The 24,276-nt window shown below is 39.6% G+C and overlaps 2 pseudogenes; both read right to left on the bottom strand.

Moving 5' to 3' along the window:
- Nucleotides 1-3,503: 3,503 nt before the first annotated feature.
- Nucleotides 3,504-4,671, bottom strand: LOC107763860 (F-box/kelch-repeat protein At3g06240-like; annotated as a pseudogene).
- A 6,404-nt stretch (nt 4,672-11,075) lies between these two features.
- LOC107826952 (F-box protein At4g22390-like) lies at nt 11,076-15,884 on the bottom strand (annotated as a pseudogene).
- Nucleotides 15,885-24,276: the final 8,392 nt, after the last annotated feature.

A 24,276-nucleotide genomic window follows, 5' to 3' on the forward strand; every position in this document is an offset into this window, starting at 1 on the left:
GGCGAGATCTATGTAACCTAGGCTCTGATACCAACTTGTCATGACCCCAAATACCCCGGTCGTAATGGCTCCTATAACAATACTAGGCAAGGCAACCCAGACAAGTAACCACAAGGAATTCTTTTTATAAACCATTTTCTAACATGATTAAGTTTCAAATTCTCATAAGAATTATATAAATCAAATGAAATGTGCATAAAAACAGTACAAAAATATACCAACACAGCCCAATAATCTGGTGTCACAAGTCTAGAGCCTCTAGATACAACTAATCTGACTGACTAATACATAATAAGCCCTAAAATGTAGAAAACAAAGAATGGAAGGAGGAAAGTAGGGCTGCGTACGCCATGCAGCTACCTTGCAGTCTCCGATAAGCTTAGATAATGCTGGGGGCCCTCACTTTGCCACCCGGTCACCTGGATCTACACATAAGGTGCAGGGAGTAACGTGAGTATACCAACTCAGTAAGTCACTAAAGTAAATAAGGTCTGAGTACAGTGACAAGCAGTTAAAAATCATATATAAGAGTATGCAACAGAGTCTCAAATCAAACTCAACAGTTTAAAAGTCAATTACTTCATAAAAACTTCAATTTCAATTGAAATACTTTTAAATCATTTACATAGCAGTTTTCAACATAGGCTCATTATAAAAGAAGAGTGAGAATCAACAAAATATGTCATAAATGAGCCCCTTGGGAAAGGTATCACTCATAAATATAGCCTCTCGGGAAAGCCTCTCAGTCACCCGTGTCTCAGCTTTCGTCACACAGTACCCACACTCCGCAGGTGCAGAAGTGCTAGAGGTAGAATGGTTCTTTTAAAAATCGAGATTTGGCCATCTTCTCTCATATTTTCTTGGTTTGGGCGATTCTTGGAGAGTTTCAAGAGGGGAGTTTCATCATCAACAATAAGGTAAGCTAATCCCACATATTTTGAATTAAATATATCGATTATGTACGGATTTGAGCATAAAATTTGTAGAAACTTAGGGTTTGAGGGAAAACCTATAAAATTCGTATTCTTGGATTTTGACCATGGTTTTGGATATGGAATTAAGAGAAAATCATGTATTTAAGTTAGTAAAGCTATGGGTAGAAGTTATCTTTGTGAATTGAACATATATTAATGGATTTGCAATGAGTTGGATTTGCACATATATTAATGGATTTGCAGTGAATTGTCAACTTTTCGATCGGGGTTAGGAATTGTTATAAATTATATTGCAATGAGTAATTGAACATATATTAATGGATTTGCATAATTATTAACTAGTTTTGGAGCATTGTGCATCGATTTTAGTCTTTGGAAGAGCGTAGAATGTCGGTTATGGATCTTTAGAGCGAGGTGAGTCTCCTTTCTAACCTTGTAAGATGGAATTGTCCCCATAGATGATATAATTGGTTATGTTCTTCTATTTGTGGGGGCTACATATGTACGAGGTGACGAGAGTCCGTGCGTAGCTACTATTATGTTTAAGTCCGGGTAGTCTAGGACCCAAAAGCATGCTATACTTGGTCTACTTGTAATCTTATTGACAACTTGAATTGCTTAAATCACATTGAATTAGTAAATGAATTTCTAAAAAGATTTAAACTTTATTTTCTTAAATTGTTAAAAGAGAATTGGCTTTTCTTGGATAATTATTCCATGTTGACTTCATGATTGACTGTTTGTGTGTGTTTATTTTTGGAACGGGCCGAACGCCTCGGTAGATTAAATAGATGCATCTATAGTTTGTGTCGTTCGATCCTCGTCAGTGCACAATTTAAATATTATTAGATCGGGTCGTACGACCTCGTCATGATATGCGCATGCTTGTATTGCTTGGTTGAAAATGTTATGTGAAAATATTTTCCTTCCCTGGCCAGACATAGTTGATAAGCCTAATGAAAAGTAAACCTTGGAAATCCTTTATTGTTTGAGAAGATGTTTACCTGTTTTCTGGTTTTATGAGTTATAATAGCCATATAAATTCAGGATTTTCTCACACTTTCACTATATTATTATTGGACCACTAGCAAATGTCGAAGTCGACCTCTCGTTTCTACTTCTTCGAGATTAGACGGGATACTTGATGAGTACACGTTGTTTTCGTACTCATGCTACACTTGTTGTGCATTTTTGTTGCGCAGGGACATGTTTTTTCTAGTGGCCTAGTGGGCGTAACAACATGGTTGATACGGAGACTTAGGTGAGCTGCACTTCCCGAGGTGACCCGCAGCTGGCAGAGTCTCGTTCAGATTATTGTATTTACTTTCTGTCCAATTTATATTCCGGACGGTTGTTGTATTATATTGCTTCCTAGAGATAGCTCATGCACTTATGACACCAGGTTCTGGGATGGTTATATGATTGTTCAATATTAAGTTAGTTAAAGATTTCATGGTTATTTCTGTAAATTTCATTATTTATTATTTAATGTATAAAAAACGATTTCAACAAATACCAAAATTGAAATTAATTAAGTATTTTGGTTGGCTTGCCTGACAGCGGTGTCCAGCGCCATCACGACCCTTAGTGGATTTTGGGTTATGAACACCAACCAACCCGATAACATATAATACACCTGAACAAGACAATATGAAGCAAAAATAGGGGAAACGGAGCGGTAACTCATGACACGACCGGCCGGGTCGTTACAGTTTACTTCATCGAAAAGCAAGGCGTTCCCTGGGCTCGATTTCACCCGTATACAACTGAATCTACCGCATAAATAAATGTATCGATATTCTAATCATGCATTGCTGTAACTACAATCGTATACCGAGAAAGCGACATAAAAAAGTGCTGAGATCTTTGGGGTATTCATTAGGGTTGGGCGTTCGGGTAGTTCAGATTAACTATAGAATTTCAGTTTGGATTTTCGATTTTTTGATTGAAGAAATAACAATCCAAATCCAATCCAAATAAGCTCGGATTGGACCGGATTTTTTAAGTTCGGTTTCGGATTAATCGGGTTGGATATTTTGGATTTTCGGTTTTGAGCTTATAAGTTTACATGTTTCTTCTTTTTACAAAAATTAATATCCAAAAAAGTACTCATATTAAATTGTCTGAAAAGTTACTCATTCTCACCGCAATCATCCAAATAAAGTATTCAAATAATGAAATTACTATCGAGAAAATGCAACAGAGACATTAATACGACTTATAAGAAGCAGTAATAGTAAAACCATGTCTAAATAGAATGTATTCTAATAGTATCTTAGTAATTAATATTGCATATATGAAATAATATCTAATGGATAGGGTATTTAACTTATTATTATTGACATATAGATAACGTACGAAATATAAAGTATACAATTTTTGGATTTTCGGATATCCAAAAATCCAAAGTACCAAATCTAACATCCAATCCGAAATCCAAAAAATTTAAAAATTAAATCCAAAATCCAATCCGTAATCCGAAAATCTAAACCAAAAATTTAAAAAATTCGAATTTTGGTTTGGATTTCGGGCTTGCCCAGACTATGCCCACCCCTAGTATTCATTAAGTTAAGATGAACTAGACCCGCGTACTCTTTTTGGAATTGAAATCAAATTTTCCTTGTAAACTATAACGCGCAAACTTTGAGGATACCCTTGTAAGTTAAACTCCTTGGCTTCGTTGGAAATAAGATCACAGGAAATAAGAAGTCCACTTTTGTTTTGAAGAAACAATAAGTGATTCTTCCAAATTGTTAGTGGGGATTTGAATGGAGGAGGTCTAATTATGTATTTCTTAGTCCATGAATCATGTACACCGTAGTCCATCATTATCCATACGTCCATTGAATCTTGTGTCAGATCAGTCTCGCCATATGAAATGGGGTATCAAATTAATGTTAGGGACTCATTCAAGATTACAAGGCCATAACACTTCCCATCATAGTCATTGCAAGAATCAGGCATCATCATGGTGCGAAAATAGCTCAGTACTCATGTCAAAACAAAGAATTATCATTGCGTCAACTATATTTGCATACCAATGAAAGGCTCCTTTATGAAAGATCTTGAAATGTGGCAACCAATGAACTTTAGGAAACTGTTGGCCCACCCGAAATTCTCTCCAAGAATCAGTGTGCAAATCATAAACCTCAACTTTTTGATCTATCACGTCCGGAGACCAATCAGTATCCTTAAAAACTTCTAAAATCCTAATCAACTTGTATTCATTCCCGATCCAATCAAAACCAAACCCAACACCACCCATAATGGAGAGATTGAAACCCTCTACGTAAACAAAAGGGCTAGATGGGAGTGGCATGTAATTTCTAGTAGCTGGATTTAATAAGATAATAATTTCAAAATCTGTCAAAGCAAGTAAACCATTGAAAGGTCCAACTAGTTCATTCTAAGTATAGTAATAACTGAAGGTCAGATATGGCGGATCTACATATGGAAAGACGGAGTTAAGATCATCGTTATTATCACTGTAAATAATAGATATGACATTTTTTAATCCGTCAGGTTCTACTTTGATGGAGCGATTGAAAAGAATAAATTCGTTTTTTCTGGTTGTAGGGCGATTAAGATGAAGATTGATAAATATTGAGGATTGTACGAGAGTATACCAAGTTCTGGAGATGCATTTAAATCGTATAAGAGATTTCACTATGAACTTCTAAAGTATATCAATTACCACATCTTCAGGCAATTTTTTCATAATTCCATCTGCCATCATTAATCTCTACAATGCAATGACGAATGATGATTCTTTGTCCACTAAAAGCTTTAACAACTCAGTAACATCATCCTATGAATTGGATGCAAATGCTTATTCCTTGCATATTTAACTCCCTAACAAATTAGCTGCCAAAATTGCCGTTGTGATTTGAGTGTTTTACGGTGCAACATTTTTCGTTTAGATAGAGTTATTTTATAGCTTGTTTGGATGATTGACTCATTATTCTTTAATGTATGACATAGTAGATTCTATTTTGAAAATAATATTGGGGTAATTTCTTTTGCCTCACGTAATCAAATGCATAATTACTTGTATGTGTCAGATGCATTCATATATGCTCCTAACTTTTAAGCAGAAAATGAATAATTGCATGAACTTCTTGCTCATTAGACAATTTATGACCCTAATTTGACAACCGTAGTCCTACCATACTTAGTTTCAATAATATCCCACAGATATTTGATAATCTTGTGAGTAGAAATCCTTGTGACACTTTTACTACTCAGCAACGTAATGTGATCCATGATATTATAACAATCCAAAAAAATACTGTTCTCCTAGGACATATTACAATTCAATATTTTAATATTTTTTGATTGTTTTTTGAAGGGCCTAAATGGTTTTTATAGAAACTTTAGGAATTGTCCATTTATTTAATAAATCAAGGTTTTGAGGTATTAATATTAATTATAAATATATGATAACTAATTAATGTATATTCACGAAAAATATATATCTTAAATAACAAATATAATATTATTCGTACTTATAAAAGTTTTATAGGCATATATTTATCATATTAACTTTTAAATTTTGATAATTACTTCACTTACAATTTAAGTTAATTGTGTAATTACAGTTATGCAAACGAAATAGTAAATTTGTAATTGCACAATGACAAACAAATAGGTTGTCGCAATTATACAACTGTGTAATTACTAGGTTGCGTAATCACTACCCTAGTAATTATACCAATTCCTATTACCTGGTGTCTTTCTAAACAGAACCTAAAAGAATGCAAATTTAGTAATTTGGAAACACTTAAATGTAACTTAAGCAAATTGACAAGGCTAACAAATTAAACAAAAATATAAATACTAGATTCGAAAGTTCACTACCTTCATAATTATCGTCTAAGGATAAATTTTAAATGTAAGTTAACCAAATTGTCACGACCCAGATTTTTCGCCCTCGGGAGTCGTGATGGCGCCTATTAATGTAAGTTAGGCAAGCCGACTGTTTTGAATAATTTACCTTTTTCCCCATTTTAATCCTTTACAAGAAATTATGAGCAACAACTTAAAGACAATGGAATTTTTAACAAGCGGAAGAAAAATAATAAAAAAACTAAGTTTAACCAATACAACTGTTTCAACAAGACTACCCAGAACTGGAGTCACAGCTTCACAGACGGTCTAAGAGTTCTACAAATAAAGGTCTGAAAGAAATAAATACAACACTGTCTTTAGAAATACATGAAAGAAATAGGAATAGTAGATAGAAGGAGATGCCAAGGCCTGCGGACGCCTGCAGGACTACCTCGGGTCGCCTGATGAACAAGAAACAACAATCTCACTGCGGTCCAAAGTCTACAGCACTGGGATCTGCACAAGAGAGTGCAGAGTGTAGTATCAGCACAATCGACCCCATGTGCTGGTAAGTACCTAGCCTAAATTCGACGAAGTAGTGACGAGGCTAGGACCAGACTATCAAATAAACCTGTGCAATTTAACTACATACAGCGGAAAGAAGAACAATAATATACAATCAAGTATGGGAGGGGTAACATGTTGCAGAGAAATGTCGAATAATAACATAAGAACAACAAATACATATGAGGATCATCACATTTCAATTGAAACTAGGAAGGGAAAATCATGTTGTGGGGTACAACAAGTATCAACAGGAAACCAGTAATTAAGTGTAGATAAATCGTAACTCAGTTATCAATAAAAATCGGGAAAACAAAGGTAAGTGTACGGCATCACCCTTCGTGCTTTAACACTGTCTCACCAAAACAATACACAATATCACCCTTCATGCGTTAACACTCTCTAACCAAAATAATACACAACATCACCCTTCGTGTTTTACACTCTTCCTCACCCAAGCAACAAATCACAAGGCAAATAGGGTAAGAGAATCTATAACATCAAAATAAAATCAAGTAACAACAGAAAATCAGTAAGTAAACGTAAAGGACAACATAACTCAATTATCAGCAAGAATCAGGAAAATCAAGGACAAGTGCACGGCATCACCCTTCGTGCTTTTACTCTCGTCCTCACCATAAGAATCAACATAAATTACACGGCATCACCCTTCGTGCTTTTACTCTCATCATCACCATAAAATCAATATAATAGGCACATAATGGTACATCATGCATCACGGCATCACCCTTCGTGCTTTACACTCTTCCTCACAAAATCATACACGACATCACCCTTCATACTTTAATACTCTTCCTCACCCAAACAACAATCACAATAAATAAGGGCCATGAAATAAATGAAATCACAATAAAATCCCGGCAAGGGAACAAGAGTACAACAATCAAATCCCGGCAAGGGACATAACATTAAAGCAACAACATCCCGGCAAGGGAGACAATATCATTATCCTTTCTTTTCTTTCTTCTTTCACATTTACTTCATAACTAAATTCACAACTTGAGCCAATGCTCTATATGTTCACCAATTTAACTCTTAACTCGAGACAATGCTCTACAATGTTCAACAATTAAATTCTCAACTTGAGCCAATACTCTACCATGTTCAACAATTAAATTCTCTATTTGAGCCAACGCTCTTACCATGTTCAACAATTAAATTCTCAACTTCAGCTAACGCTCTTACCATGTTCAATTAACAATAATACTTCCATAAGTCATCTTCATCAATATAAATTATCATATAGAGCATGAACAATACGAAATGAAGTCACATAAATTATGGTATAAGACTCACATGCAAGATTGACACCAACGTATAGATACTTGTCACCATGCCTATATGTCGTACTTAACAATTAGCACATAGAAAATAAGACTCAACTCCTAATCCCTCAAGCTAAGGTTAGACCAAACACTTACCTCGATTCCACGAACACAATTTAAGTCTCTACTATCGCTTTACCTCTTGATTCAACCACCAATTTGCTCGTATCTAGCCACAAATTACTAAATTAAATCAATAAATGCTAATTTAATAAATTCCAATGCATGAAAATAAGTTTTCCAAAGGTTTTCCCAAAAAGTCAAAAATCGCCCCCGGAAATCCCCAATTTTTAAAAAACCTAGGTTCTACCTAAAATATCCAATTTCTCCCATGAAAATCATTGATTTTGAGTTGAAATCATGTGAAAAGATGTTAATGATTGAAGAAAACGAGTTAAAATTGACTTACAATCAATTTGGAAGAAGAGTTGTCTTTGAAAAAATCGCCCAAGAGTGTTTTGGTTTTGAAAGAGTGTGAAAAATGGGAGATTTTCGGTTAAGTCATAAAATTGCAGGTTGCAGGTATGGGAGTTGCGAACAGGGTTCGCAATTGCAAACCCCGACTTCTGCTAAGTTCGCATTTGCGATTGAAGTGTTGCATTTGCGACCAAGGCTGGATTCCAAGCAGTTGTCGCATTTGCGATATGCGAAGCCTGCAGGTCTATAGCATACCAGAAATTCCCTAAATTAAAATTTCACTCCGTGGCCTATCCAAAACTCATCTGAGCCCTCGGGGCTCCAAACCAAACATGCACACCAACCTAAAAACATCATACAGACTCGCTCGTGCATTCAACTCACTAAAATAACATCAACAACTATGAATTTAACACCAAAATCATGAAATTTCTCAAGAACTTCATATTTCGTTTTTCTCAAATACAATTTGATTCACGTCGTTTCAAGTCCGTTTCTTACCAAATTTCACAGACTTATTTCAAATCACATATAAGACCTGTACCGGGTGCCGGAACCAAAATACGGGTCCGATACCATAGAGTTTTAGTTACAATTCATTTCCAAAATCTCATTAATAATTTTAGAAAATAAGTTTTTTTAAAAATTCATTTCTCGGGTATGGGACATCGGAATTCGATTTCGGGCATACACTCAAGTCCCATATTTTTCTACGGACCCTCCAGGACCGTCAAATTACGGGTTCGGGTCCAGGTCCGTTAACCCAAAATGTTCACCGAAGTCAACTTAATTCATTTTAAAGTCAAAATTTATTATTTTCCACAGATTTTCACATATTGGCTTTTTGCCTACGTGCTCGGACTGCGCACACAAATCGAGATGAGATAGAAAGTGGTTTTTAAGGCCTCGGAACACCGAATTTACTTTTAAAACAAGTGATACACAAATCAACTCAAGCCAAGTCTCCAAATAAAACTATCCCACAAAATATTTTAATTTTTTAATAAAAATATAGTGTGTGTATATATATATATATATATACCTGGGGGGACCACAATCGCTCAAAAACCGTCACAAGTGTGTGGGAATGTGTCAAAGCTGGGTAACCAGTCTTTTTTCCCCAATTTATGAGCGACACAGGTTCTAAAAATGATTTTTACCATGATCCGAATTAAAATTATTTTTAATTTTGACTATTTTAATTCAATTAAAATACATAGTTTTACTCCAAATGAGTTTTAGAATTGACCTCAAGCGCCTATTGCTCAGGAAATCATCAAAATAGTGGCGTTTGTGGGATGGCCAGTTTATCCTAGATTTTGGCCAAATATCGTATTCTTCGGCTAAAATTACTCGTTTAAAACGTTGATTAAAGTCTTAAACATATTCTAAGACTTATTTGCATAACTAATTCGAAGAAAAAAATTCAAAAATTAATCAATATGATCAAAAGTTGATTAGTTTTGTTTTTAGCAAACCCCAACGGATTTTCTTTAAAATCCAACCTAGTTTTTCTATCTTAATCACAGGTGATTATATAGTTTTTCTAAAAAACATATGGGTAACAGATTACCCAGTACAATTTGCACAAAATTTACATATAGCATAGACAGTTGAAACTTGTTTAAAACATATAAAATCCTAGAATTTAAAACTTGTTCTATATATCGTTGGAAAGCTCGCAACGAACTCTGTTAGAATTCCCAAGGTTTCACTCATAAAACAGATAGTTTCGAGCATAAAATAATGCAAGCAAGATACAGTTTAACATATAAAAAATCTAAAATTCATACACTGAAAAAAATAATTTACATGACCAGAAAAAAAGCCTGTGGCTCTGATACCAATATAATAAAATAAGTAAGGAGACTTACAATTCTCTCTTTAGCGACAGTGGATTGTCTACAAAAGCCAACTCAAATTACTAGTCATTGAAAATCCTCAGATAGTGGACAGACTTCCTGTTACAGATCCATTACAAAAAATTACTAATTATTCTTTTAGCAGAAAACTAAATCCATTGATAATCGATTCTCAACCTAATATACCTATTGATATCATCAGTCCAACCGATTTTTCAATTGGAAAATGACTATAGTATTTTTTTGGTAGTTATATATTATTTTTGGTAGTGATAGTTTTGGTGAATTTGCGTCAAACAAATTATCAACCTCTATATGAAAACAAATTTGAAATTTAAGCTACAAAATGGCTTTTACTAATGCTTGCCCCCAAAAATAGATAACAATTAAATTTATGTATAGTATTAAGATTATGCGGATTAATTCAATATAAATGATAAATTAAATTACATTAAACAAATAAAGGTTATAATAAATTTTCAAACCACTTAAGGGGAGTGATCCCGGACTCAGTAACAGCTTTAATGAAATACCCGCATTCGATCCTGGGCTCACAATATTGAAGAACAGATGAACAAAAGTAAGAACTCTAAATAATAGAGAAAATAAATGTATATTGCCTTGATATGCGAGTTACAATATCTCTAATGAATAATTATACTCTTTTTTATATAGTAATGGAGTTTTACCCTACGTACAATTCCTTAAAAGGTAAAAGTCTTTTGTTTTACTAATCACTGATTTTCAATCGATATGTGTTGTGATTCACATCGTAACATCCTGTTGGGCACAGATATCACAGTCCTTTGTCAGTCATGGTTTATTATCTACTAATGCTCTTAGAAGTTTTGGGATTCGAATCAGACCTGGAAGATGTGGCCCTGATTCTTCCGAATTGCGACTCGTGGTGCTCCTTGCCCCGATTCCATTTCCTTACAGTCATATCTCTGCTCCGTTTCCTTCGAAAAGCGAGGCGTTCCCCGGGATCGGTTTCACTCGTATACAACTAAATCTACCGCATAAATAAATGTATCAAAATTCTTAACATGCATTGCCATAACTACAATCATATAACGAGAAAGCGACTTAAAAAAAGTATTAAGATCTTTGGGGTATTCATTAAGTCAAGACGATCTAGACTCACGTACTCTTTTTGGAATTAAAATCAAACTTTCCTTGTAAATTATAACGCGCAAACTTTGAGGATACCCTTGTAAGTTGAACTCCTTGTCTTCATTGGAAATAAGATCACAGGAAATAAGAAGTGCACTTTTGTTTTGAAGAAACAATAAGTGATTCTTCCAAATTGTTAGTGGGGATTTAAATGGAAGAGGTCTAATTATGTACTTCTTAGTGCATGAATCGTGTACACCATAGTCCATCATTATCCATACATCCATTGACTATTGTGTCAGATCAGTCTCACCATATGAATTGGGGTAACAAATTAATGTTAGGGACTCGTTCAAGATTACAAGGCTATAACACTTCCCATCGTAGTCATTGCAAAAATTAGGCATCATCATGGTGCGAAATATCTCAGTTATCATGTCAAAACAAAGAATTACCATTGCGTCAATTGTATCTGCATACCAATGAAAGGCTCCTTTATGAAAGATCTCGAAATGTGGCAACCAATGAACTCTAGGAATTCTCTCCAAGAATTAGTGTGCAAATCATAAACCTCAACTTTTTGATCTATCACGTCCGGAGACCAATCAGTATCCTTAAAAACATCTAAAATCCTAATCAACTTGTAGTCATTCTCGATCCAATCGAAACCAAATCCAACACCGCCTACAATGGAGAGATTGAAACCCTCTGATCAAACAAAAAGGATAGATGGGAGTGGCATGTAATTTCTAGTAGCTGGATTAAATAAGATAATAATTTCAAAATCCGTCAAAGCAAGTAAACCATTGCAAGGGCCGACTAGTTCATTATAAGCATAGTAATAACTGAAGGTCAGATATGGAGGATATAGATCTGGAAAGATGGAGTTAAGATCATCATCATTATCACTGTAAATAATAGATATGTCATTTTTTAATCCGTTAGGTTCTACTTTGATGGAGCGACTGAAAAGAATGAATTCGTTTTTTCTTGTTGTAGGGCGATTAAGATGAAGATTAATAAATGTTGAGGATTGTACGAGAGTATATCAAGTTGTGGAGATTCCCTATCAAAGAATTTAAAGCAGAGTAAGCTAAGGGGACTTCCCTAGTACTCAGTGCTGATTGGAGACGATGCCAGGATCAAGGTGACATGCTCGTCCTAGCGCCCGGAGCAAGCCCATGATCCTTTTCTCTGAGCTAGCATTTTGAGTAGCCAAAGTGTCAACTCTAGCACTCAGGTCATTGACCGAAGTGCATAGGCCAGCCATATCTTGTTCCAAAGTAGTCATCTGGGTACTCCGGCGAGCCTGTGATGGGCCTGCCTCATCAGCAATCGGCCCCGATGGGGCGGCAGCATGCATAGTTTCCTCATCATAGTCATCAACATCATCATCATCCGCCACAGCCTGCTCTTTCCCAACTGTAATTTTTGCTAGCCTTGAACGCGACTTTTAATGGCAACTTCCCTTATACTATGGAATTTTCAGGAACTCGTGAAGCACGACACAACTTGGTGACCAGGGAAGGGAAGTAGAACCCTTTGAGTATTTCCGGGGAGTGAATGAATGTTTCATCATGAATGAGTCGGGCCACATCAAAATCATGGCGGGTTACAAAACAATAAATTGCCATGGCTCTTGGTCCATTAACATCTGTAGTATTGCTGGAAGGCAGCAAACGGCTGTTGATGATTATTAGCCAACACAAAAATCCCCAAGTGAGAGATTGGGAGTTCAGGGTCATTCTTGGATTTATCCATATTGGATCCCGGCCAGCCACACAGATTGTTTCAACAATTGGTTTCCACCAGACAGGTGGTTGTTGATAATCATGATAATAATCCGTCTCTCCAGTGAAGACCATCAACCTGTACACTCGGCGGATGTCCTTAAGAGACGCATCCACCGAGGTATTTCGTACCGTGACCGCCCTATCAACATGGTCCAGATAGTTTGCATAAAATTACCTTACTATCAATACATTTACCACTTTCGGTTCATCAATGAAGATGTCCAGCTGACTCCTCCTCAATTCTTCATAGATACTTGGGAATTCAACCCGCAAGGCATGCCTGTCAATGTGTACTGCCAGCACCAACTTCTTGGATGTCTTTGCATTAAACCTATCTTGAGCCGTTTTGGAGACAAATCAAGTGCAATCAAACTGGCTCGAACTAGCCTGAGCGCGAGCTCTTGATGAACTTCCTGGCCCACTAGCGGAGGAACCTATGACACGTCTTTTCCTTTATTGGTGCATTGTACCTGACAAAATAATGACTACTATTAGTGAGGGTTTGATTTGTGTGAACCTTGGGTGGTTACTCAGACTTCACCACCACCATGGTCACATTACAATTTCACAAGCAACTGGTGTGCATGGAACTATGGTTTAATCTCTTATCCCATGGAAGTACAAACTCTCCCCCCAAATCTACCACAATCACTTCCACAATGAACTTCACACAACAACACCATGCCGTTCTCTACTACATTCTATACATTACCCACTAAAAGGAAGAAGAATAAACCACAAATTTGAATATAGATACTACAACAATTCAAATATTAAAAAAATTCAAAAGAGAAGGGGAGAATAAGAGAGGAGGAAATCATGACATACCTGGTTCTTGTGGAGTTGGACTGTAATGGAAGTTGGGGAGGAGGGAGTGTGTGTGTGGTGGGGGAAAGAAGCGGGTTTGTGAGAGATGGAAAGAAGAACAAGAAGAAAAAGAAGAAGAAGGGCATGGGAGAAGTCAGAGAAGTTGGGGGGGGGGGGGTTAATGTTGAAGAGAAAAGGAAGGAAGACAAAAATGAATTAGAACTTACCTGAGTAGCAGAAATTTTTAATTTACCATGCCCGGCTCGCATACCGACCGCTGTCGCAGTGACCCAGAAACAGAATAAGGTAATTTGCCACGCCCGGGCCGCGGTCCCACCATGGACGTGGTCACAGGATTCCGAGAAATATTTACCTTTCCAGGGTTGGTTCTTGATCCCAACTTCTCCCAATATGCGCCAATCGTACCTTGTACACTAATAAAGGGGTTAGTTTCATGTACATCAAGTACAAGATCAAAACAAAAAGATAATTTGTTTCATATACATCAAGTACAATATCAAAACAATAAGAGAAACAAAAGAAAATATGGGTTGCCTCCCACGCAGCACCTGATTTAATGTCGCGGCACGACGCAGATGAGCACATTGAAGGCTCGCTCGACCTCTGAGGTTCAGTCAGATAGATCACTGACACTTCCTTGGTTTAATACATTTCCACATATGGTTTTCAAACTATGCACATTGACACTAAATGTGTGGGAGTTTTTTTCTGAGGCAATCTCTATGATACCTGAATGGAGCACTTCGACCACCCGAAATGGCCCAGACCATCGGGACATGAGTTTACTCGGAAATAGCCTTAATCTTGCGTTATAAAGCAACACCATGTCTCCGGGTTTGAAATTTCGCTTAACAATTTTCTTATCGTGCAACCTCTTCATTATCTTCTTGTATAACTGTGTGCTCTCGAAAGCAAGATATCATAACTCATCTAGCTCATGCAATTCTGTGACTCTATTTGTTCCCGCAGCCTCAATGTCCATATTTAGCTATTTCAATTCCCACCAAGATCTATGTTCTAGCTCCACTGGCAAGTAATAAGCTATCCGGAACACCAACTTGTATGGTGACATACAAATTGGTGTTTTGAAAGCTGTTCTATAGGCCCAAAGTGTGTCATCTAATTTTTTCGCCCAATCAGTTTTTGTGGCATTCACAGTTTTGGTCAACACACTCTTTATCTCTCCATTAGACACTTCAACCTGACCACTGATCTGTGGATGGCATGGGGTTGCCACCTTGTGGTGCACATCATACTTTGCTAGCAATTTCTCGAAGGCTCGATTGTAGAAGTGAATGCCTCCATCACTGATAATGGCTATCGGGATCTCGAAATGGGTGAATATATTCTTCTTCAAAAACCCCTACCACCACCCTTGCATCATTGGTGGTGAGTGTTGTAGCTTCCACCCATTTGGACACATAATCTACGACAATAGTTATGTACTTATTGCCATAGGAGCTAATTAAGGGGACCATGAAATTTATCCCTCATGCATCAAACACTTCAACATCTTGAATTGGGTTCATGGGCATCTCATGGCACCGGAAGATGTTCCCGGTGTGCAGACATTCATCACAGCCCTTTCACCCTTTGATGTGCATCCTTAAACACAGTTGGCTAGTAGAACCCTACTTCTAGAACTTTTGTTGCCGTCCTGACTCCTCCAAAATGCCCGCCATATGCCGATGCGTGACATGCCTGCAAAACATAAGATTTTTCTATCTCGGGGACACACCTCCGGATCATATTGTCAACAAAAATTCTAAATAGATATGGTTCATCCCAGTAATACATGCGGTAGTCACGGTAAAAAAATTTCTTTTACACAGAGGAAAGGTCATAGGGAACTATACTGCTTGCCAGGTAATTTGCAATGTTTGTATACCATGGCACTTCCTCAAGGCTTGTGGCGAGTATCTGCTCGTCTGGAAAGGTTTCTAGAATATCCTCTGCCTCAATTGAGTTTTCAGCTCATTCTAGTCGCGATAAATGATTAGCGACTTGGTTTTCTGTGCCCTTACGGTCACAAATCTCCAGGTCGAACTCTTGCAGTAGCAGCACCCGGCGAATCAAGCACGGTTTGGACTCTTACTTTCTAATCAGGTACCTGAGGGCAGCATTATCAGTATATACAATTACCTTAGACCCAATCAGGTATGATCTAAACTTGTCGAATGCGAATACTACAGCCAGCATCTACTTTTAATCATAGTGTAGTTCAGTTGGGCTCCACTCGACATTTTACTTGCATAGTAAATTGGGTGCATTATCTTGTCTTTACACTATCCTAGCACTGCTCCCACTACATAGTCACTGGCGTCACATATGAGTTCAAATGGTTTCTCCCAGTTGGGGGAAACAATGATGGGTGCTATGACTAGCCTCATCTTCAACTCCTCGAATGTTACCCTGCAATCATCAGAAAACACGAAAGGATGATCTTTTTCTAACAACTTACACTGAGGGTTGGCAATTTTTGAGAAGTTTTTGATTAATCTCCAGTAGAAACCGCCATTCCCGAGAAATATCCTGATTATTTTGAATGATGTGGGCGGTGGAAGCTTTGCTATCACATCAACTTTTGCACGATCCACCTCCCTTAACTTGCTTGATACCAGGTGTCCCAAGACTATACCCTCTTGGACTATGAAATGGCACTTTTCCCAATTGAGTACAAGGTTAGTCTCGATATACCTTTTCAACACTCTGGTCAGATAATTAAAGCAATTATCGAATGAGTTTCCCACCACTGAGAAATCATCCATGAACACCTCCATTATGTCTTCTACCATGTCGGTGAATATTACCATCATGCACCTTTGGAATGTGGCAGGTGCATTGCATAGGCCAAAGGGCATCCTCCAGAAGGCAAAAATCCCATATGGACATGTGAGTGAGGTCTTTTCTCTATCCTCTGGTGCAATGGAGATCTTATTGTACCCCGAGTACCCGTCCAGAAAACAGAAGTGGGACCTCCTTGCAAGTCTGTCAAGCATCTGATCAATAAAAGGATGTAGGAAGTGGTCTTTCTGGTTGGCCAGGTTTAATTTCCTATAATCCTTGCAAATTCACTAGCTTGTGATGATTCGTGTAGAGATCAGCTCATTGTTATCATTTTTCACCACCGTTATATCACCCTTCTTAGGAACATATTGCACCGGGCTAACCTAGTTGCTGTCAGAGATGTGGAAAATGATTCACGCATCTAACCACATAATAATCTCATTCTTCACCACTTCCTTCATATTGGGGTTCAGCCTTCTTTGGTGTTCCCTGGAAGGCTTGTGCCCCTCTTCCAGGAGAATTTTATGCATGCAATATGCCAGACTGATCCTTTTAATGTCTACCATGGTCTACCCAATGGCAGTCTTGCACTCCGTGAGTACCTGCAAAAGTTGTTGTGCCTGCACATCTATCAAACTAGATAAGATAATAATAGTAATGTGGAGTTAGGTCCTAAGAAGACATACCTGAGATGGGCGGGAAGTGGCTTCAACTCTAGCTTTGGTGGTTCTTGTATGGATGGCTTGGTTGGAGGAGTTTCTCTTTTTTCTAAATGTAGGGGCTCAAATTCAATTGATCTCTTCCAATAGCCTTTGCCCTCAAGAGCCAGCACCCACTCCGCCAATTCTTCCCCATTCACCTCATCTAAATTCATGAGAAATGTAGCTAGAGGATCCTCAATAATCAGGGTCTCATCATCCTCTTCCAGGATTACATCCACGACATCAATTAAGAAACAATTGGCTAATTCACTTGGTCGCCTCATAGATTTGTGCACGTTGAATGTTATCTCCTTATCATTCAACCTCATCTTGAGCTCTCCAGTTTCACAATCAATGAGAGCTCGCCTCGTGGCCAAGAATGCACTTCCTAAAATTATGAGAATTTCTTCATCTACTCTACAATCCAGAATCACAAAATCTGCAGGGAACACAAATTTCCCTACCTACACCAACACGTCATCGAGAATACCTGAGGGCTTTTTCACAGTTCTGTCGGCCAGCTGCAACAACGTAGACATCGGTCTAGCTCTTCCAACCCCCACCTCTTATAGATAGCCAGGGGAATAATATTAATGTTGCCCCCCAAATCACAGAGTGCCTTGGTAAAGGCAAAGTCCCCTATGGTGCAGGGAATTGTGAAACTCCCTAGATCAGACAACGTTTTAGCAACTGGTCTAGTTACAACAACACTGTAAGTTTGAGTTAGAATTACTGTGGCCAAGTCTTGGAAGTCGAATATTCGGGACATCAAGTCCTTCATCATTTTTGCATAACCAGGCATCTCTTTTAAAGCATTAATCAAAGGAATATTTACCTGAATTTGTTTCAACATTTCCAAGAACTTCTTGTATAGCTCATCTTTTTGGTACTTGGCCAACCTCTATGGGAATGGTGCTGGAGATCTCTTCTTCCTAGTGATTTGGGCTTTTTCTTTGTCATCTACTACCTCTACTACTGGTTCCTGGGTCATCTCACCTTCTTTCTCAGCCTCAATCTGTGTGTTGGTTTCTTCCCGGGCAGGCTGCACTGTCACCTCAGTCAGTCTTATTGAATCATCTAGTTCAATGGGCACTAGAACAAGTGTCTCAACTGGTCTGCTTTCTTGAGCCCTATCTTTCTCTAAGTCTAAGACTATGCCATTACGTAGACTCACTTCCATCAGCTGCTTTGGGCTCTGATCGTTTTACCTAAGTGTCTGCAGGCAATGTCCTATGAGGACGATTATTCAATGACATCGAAATCTGACCCATTTGCACTTCAATATTCTTTGTGACTGACTCGTGTCATCTACTATTTCACTCATTCTTGCATTCGACCCAATAACTTGTTGCATCACTGCCTCGAGTCTAGCAAACCCATCTTCCTATCTCCCACTATGTTGCTGGTGAGGAGGATGATAACCCTGCTGCTGATTCTAGGTGTTGTTCCCCTATGATCTCGGTCTTCTACCATCTTATTCAACTTCGAGACTTGCATACCAAATTTTCATAATTTTCTCTTTGTCATGAGGTTGATCTTTACAAAAATTATAACAGAACTTGATCATATCCGGGGTTGGGGGCACCTCTTGTTGTCGTGCAAATTGACGCATTAGCCGAAGTGGAGCATAGGGCTGAACACTATCCAATCCTATGAGTACCAAATAAAAATGGTATGCAGACTTCTATACGGCAAATATTGGGGCCCGAGTTCCCCGTCATAGGTCCATTTCGCGGTCATAGCCCTCGAAGCTCGAAGCTAAGGTCGAGACTCATCCTCGGAGTTCGTCAAGAGTCGATTCGAAGGATATTGTATTCTGACTAATACAACGGGCTGCAATGGGCGAGGGGGGAGTTCCCAAGACACGCGGCTTAACCTGATAAGGCCTTCCTATCCGGGGCCTATTTTCAAGATGTCACATAAAGCCATCATATCCCCGTACCTTCACGATTAACACATTTTGTATTATAATGGATTCCCCTCCTATATAAAAGGGATCCCCATCACTTTGTAAGCATGATTGATGTTGCTCATTTTCTCTACAAGTGCAATAATATCTCTCTCTCTCTCTCTTTTCTTTCTAATATGCTCGTTCTCACTGGCCCGAGGTCACTTTACTATCTATCGCTCTCTTATTTGTTCTTCACCATATTGCTTAATATTGGCGGTAAAGAGCCTTGTTTAATCGTATCCTTAGTTGTTACCCCATTCCCGGCTACCCCCGATAGTTCAAGCTCGACCTGAACTCGACCCCGAGTTCCCCCATTGACAAGTCTTGCATCCGGGTAACAGGCCCCTCGGTTTGATTACTGCCTCGTTTTAGCTTGCAGTTCATCGTTAAACTTCACATTCTTAGTATCAACAGCTCTAACAACTAGCTCGAGAACAGATCATGTATTTTTAAAATCCCATTTATAAATTTAGTTGTTGTTACCATTTTCAAGGTAAACAGTTTGGAGCCCACCATGGGGCTAAAAATAATAGTGATTATTTTCTTGTTGGTTTCATTGCAAAAACGCAAGTTATCTTTCACACTTTTTCTTGCCCAAGATCTTCTCTTTCAGGGTAGAGCGCTTGGCTCGGCTAGTGAAATGGGAAGTCGGAACATCAAAAGTGACAGAGAAGGGGGCACGACCAACCTAGAGTCTGGTACACCACCGAGTTCAACCTGAGTGGAATGGAGGATCCCCAACATAGTGTCCACATGATTATTGGGGGAACCAACGATCTCCAAAGACCCGTGTCCAAACGAACGAAAACAACCGCTACAGAAGAAGGACCAACTCGAAAATGTTTACTCGAAGTAACCCTCATATTCAGCGAAGAGGATCTCAAGGCCATGATGGAACCACACAACGATGCGCTAGTGATGTCGTTTCTCTTAAATAGCACCAGGATAAAGTGTGTGCTCGTGGATGCAAGACTTTCAACCAACATAATCGGGTCAGAAGTAGTAGAACAGCTGAGGCTGATCAATCAAGTTGTTACCATCCCTCGATTCCTCCACTACTTCAACATGATCGGAGAAGAAATGAAAGGAGAGATCACCCTCCCGATCAAGACATCTGGCACAACCTAGAACACCGTGTTTTAGGTCATCGATGGTGACATGAGATAAAACGCCTTACTTGACAGGCCTTGGATACATAACATAAGGTAGTGCCCTCGACCTTGCACCAGGTGACAAGGTTTCCCACAAAGGATGGCATCACGACCATACATGGAGAACAACGGGCAGCGAGGGAAATGTTTGCAGTCCACCACGAGACGAGGAGAGAGTGCAGACCCTCAGAAACAACGAGGAAGATTTCTTCGTCCCCCAAACTTTCATCGCCCTTGAGGAATCGGATGCAACCAAGTCAACAGTCGAAGAGCTGGAGCAGGCCATTTTGATCGGGAACCTCCCGGATCGTAATGTATACCTGGGAATGGGGCTGACCCCCGAACTTAAGACAGGGTTTATTCAATTTCTTAGTAACAACATCGACTGTTTTGCCTGGTCCCACCTAGATATGATAGGTATCCAACCGGAAATAACCTCCCATAGGCTAAGCGTCGATCCCAAATTCAAACCCATGAAGCAAAAGAGGAGATCGCAGACCGAGGTAAAATATGCCTTCATCAAAGAGGAGGTAGCAGAACTTCTTAAAATCGGATCCATTAGGGAGGTATAGTATCCCCAATGGCTAGCTAACATAGTGGTAGTGCCAAAAAGGGGGAACAAGCTAAGGATGTGCATAGATTATAAAGATTTGAATAAAGCATGCCCCAAAGATTCCTTCCCGCTGCCTAATATCAATTGTCTGATTGATGCTACGGCCGACCACGAGACCCTCACTTTCCTCGATGCCTACTCGAGGTACAATCAAATCCAGATGGACCCCGAGGATAGGTAAAAGACCTCATTCATCACAAAATATGTTACATATGGCTATAACGTAATGCCATTCGGGCTAAAAACTGCGAGAGCAACATACCAGCGCCTAGTTAATAAAATGTTCAACTCGGCGCCCACACGACCCCAGGGTCAGAACTACGAACTCATAAAACTCCAGCAAGGCAACTCCAAGCTCACTAGTAATGGCCTTTGAGGCTAAGCAAACTCGATGACTCGAAGACTGTAGCCAAATCGCCATAAACTGGAATACCCGAAACTATAAGACCCCAAGCGGGCAGGCTCGGTGTAACCAGATCAATTTTACAAAGCATTAAAAACTATAAGACCTCAACAGGCATGACAAACTGTAAGACCTCGACAGGAATGACAAACTGTAAGACCTCAACAGGCATGAAAATCCCGAAGTTTAGGCTATACGTCGCATTTGTAAGAATCCCTAAAGGGCATACCCTCGGTGTAGACGCCTAAACAATCACTCGGGATCAAAAACGGCTCTGGCTAAACACATATGACTACGGTCAAAATGGCTGATACAACCAAAATAACGTGACTCGGGGACCCCCGACCGTCGCTAAACAAAATTGTAGGCCACTACTTCGAATATACTTCAGAAAGAACCGGTTAAAACAAGTTTCTCTCAACAGGCAAAAATGACCTTTGACCATATCAACTCCAAATCACAAGCAATCGATCTACTCGACCTATGAGCTAAAAACCTTTCGAGGTGCTCAAATATCGCCGATAATGACTTGAAATTGAGGTGCTTTTGGAACCGACGACGGTTCAGGCAAAATTATTTCAAATGACCTTAACGAGTGGAAAATAAAGCCTACAAAAAACCCATGGGCAAAACAGCGTAAGAGCCATTGTTGCCCGCAAAACGATCCTACGGTCCAAACACTAAAAGGTCTCAACGACCAAACAGAGTAAGTGCTATTGTCGCCAGCTTGAAAATTGACAACTTAAGGATTAAAATAAGCTCGAGTTGTAACCTGATTCAGAGACCCAATCCAAAATAGTTAACTGCACAAGCCTCCAGGCAACATATTAAAAGGTCTTAAACAGTGTAAGAACCATTGTTGCTGGCTAAAAAATCAAGAAAACTTGAGGGTCAACTGAAGCTCGTGTCGCAATGTGACTCAAAGACTGGACCCAAAATAGTTGGAACGACAAACGCCCGAGGGAGAGAAACAAAGGCCACCATCGTCCGCCAACATAGGCATTAAAGAACTTAATGGTTAATTAAAGCTCGAGGCGCAACGCGACTCGGAGACTGGACCCAAAATAGTTAAAATAGTGAATGCCCAAGGGTAAAGGATAAGAACTATCATCGCTCGACCGTGTAGGAGGGCAGAAATCAATAAGGCTCAAGACATACCCGACCCGGAGACTCAATACAAAACAGCTGGGTAAAACCAAAAGACCCCCCACGGCAATTCACATCAGAGGCCATGTCGACCAGTCGCACGACGATTCCTGAGCCAGCCTAAACAACACATAGCGCTATATTCCGGGTCCAAAGTTCTTTCGCCAATCCTTGCTGAATCCAGAGTAGAAAGAGGATAAGGGGAAAAAGCCATATGATTTCTCCTTATACATATGCAAAAATAAAAGTACCATATACAAATAGGGAGATCAATAGGAAAAACAACAAATCCTAAATCTATTGCCGAACCGCTAGCCTTGAAGGTTGTATCCAGGCGATTACGAATCCCTTGATAGCCCCTTCTCGACGGCGTCCCCTCTCTCCGGGGATACACCCCCATTTTTAACAACGCTCGAGCCACCTTCCAATGCGCCCTCGATAGTCAGCCTTCTGAAGTCCATCCAGCACGATCCGTAACTCAAGTTAAAGTTGGGTCAGCCCCCTCAAATGTCCTCTCAATACAAGAATCTGTGGCGATCACTCCTCCCCCATGCAAAGATACAAGCGCCTCGGCCTCAATTTTGATCCGAAGCAGTGCAGCCACCAGCTCGAAATCAAGGCTCTTATACATGCCACTGTACTCTTTCGCATCTTGGAGCTGACGCTCAATCGAGGTAACTCTCCTCCTAAGGTTTTCCCTTTCAGAAGCCACCTCACTTACATGCCGACTATGTTCGGAGATTTTAGCATCCCTTGTCCGAAGCTCCCCTCTCAGCAAGTCGTTCTTCTTCTTGAACTGCACGAATCAGGGCCCAAGGGGTTAAAAGTAATAGATTCAACAAGGGCTCAAATGATAGTAAAAATAGGGGATGAATAACCTATTCGGTGAAAAAGGCTTTCTCAAGTTCGCGATGGCTCGCCTCGTCCTGGTACTGGGAGAGGGCCTAATTATAAAGTGTTTCGGCCTGAAACAACATAAAAAGGTTAAGATAATAAAGGTCAGAGTAGCCCAAAGCAACAGATAAGGCTATCTGAAGTTACCTGCTCACAAAGCCTGCCCATCTCGCCAAAGATAAATGAGGCGTCGATCTCGGAACTACCCTCAAGAATGATTGTCGGCCTCTCGAATGTGTCTCCGCCTTTAATCAATGCTCCTGCCATAGAAGTCTCCTTGCGAGTCTCGTCTTGCATTTTGGAAGATGGAAGGATCTCCCTTTTCGATGAATCAACAATAACCAATGGGCCAACAGGGTCAGCCAAAATCTCCGCCCTCCGTTCATCCCGGGTCTCAAATTGAGGCCCCTCCAGAGAGCCTAACAAGGGCATCCTGGCTCGAGGAGGACTCCGGCCACCTACCGAATCAAGGGCAGTACTCGATACCCCATCCATTGCCTCACCGCCATAAAGACGGGCTACGCTAGCATTAGACTCCTATCCGGAAGCGTCTATCCCCACGGCCCAAGGATTGATCAATCCCAAACACTTTTCGAGGGGCACCGATAAGCTTCTTTCTCCCTCACCTTCAGCATGAGGATTTCCCGCCGCCCCGGAGGTCGGAACTGTTAAGTTAACCTTGGAATCCTCCACTTTTGCCCTCTTGGGCTTTGGTGGCTCAGCTGATACACTCCCTTGCCTTTTATTTGCCTCGTCAAGTACCAGAATGTCCCCTCCTACGGATGGCACTTCCCTTACCAGTAGGATTCCTCCTAGACCTACATAGATACGGGGGTTAAATGCACAAAATGGAAAGAGCCGCTAGCAGCAAGCATACACGGATGCATTAAGGCTCAAAGCTTACCATGGTCCTTTGCTTCCCATCGGGCTCGGGATAAATCCCAC

This window comes from Nicotiana tabacum, unplaced genomic scaffold (genome assembly GCF_000715075.1).
Source record: "Nicotiana tabacum cultivar K326 unplaced genomic scaffold, ASM71507v2 Un00007, whole genome shotgun sequence".
Lineage (NCBI taxonomy): Eukaryota > Viridiplantae > Streptophyta > Magnoliopsida > Solanales > Solanaceae > Nicotiana > Nicotiana tabacum.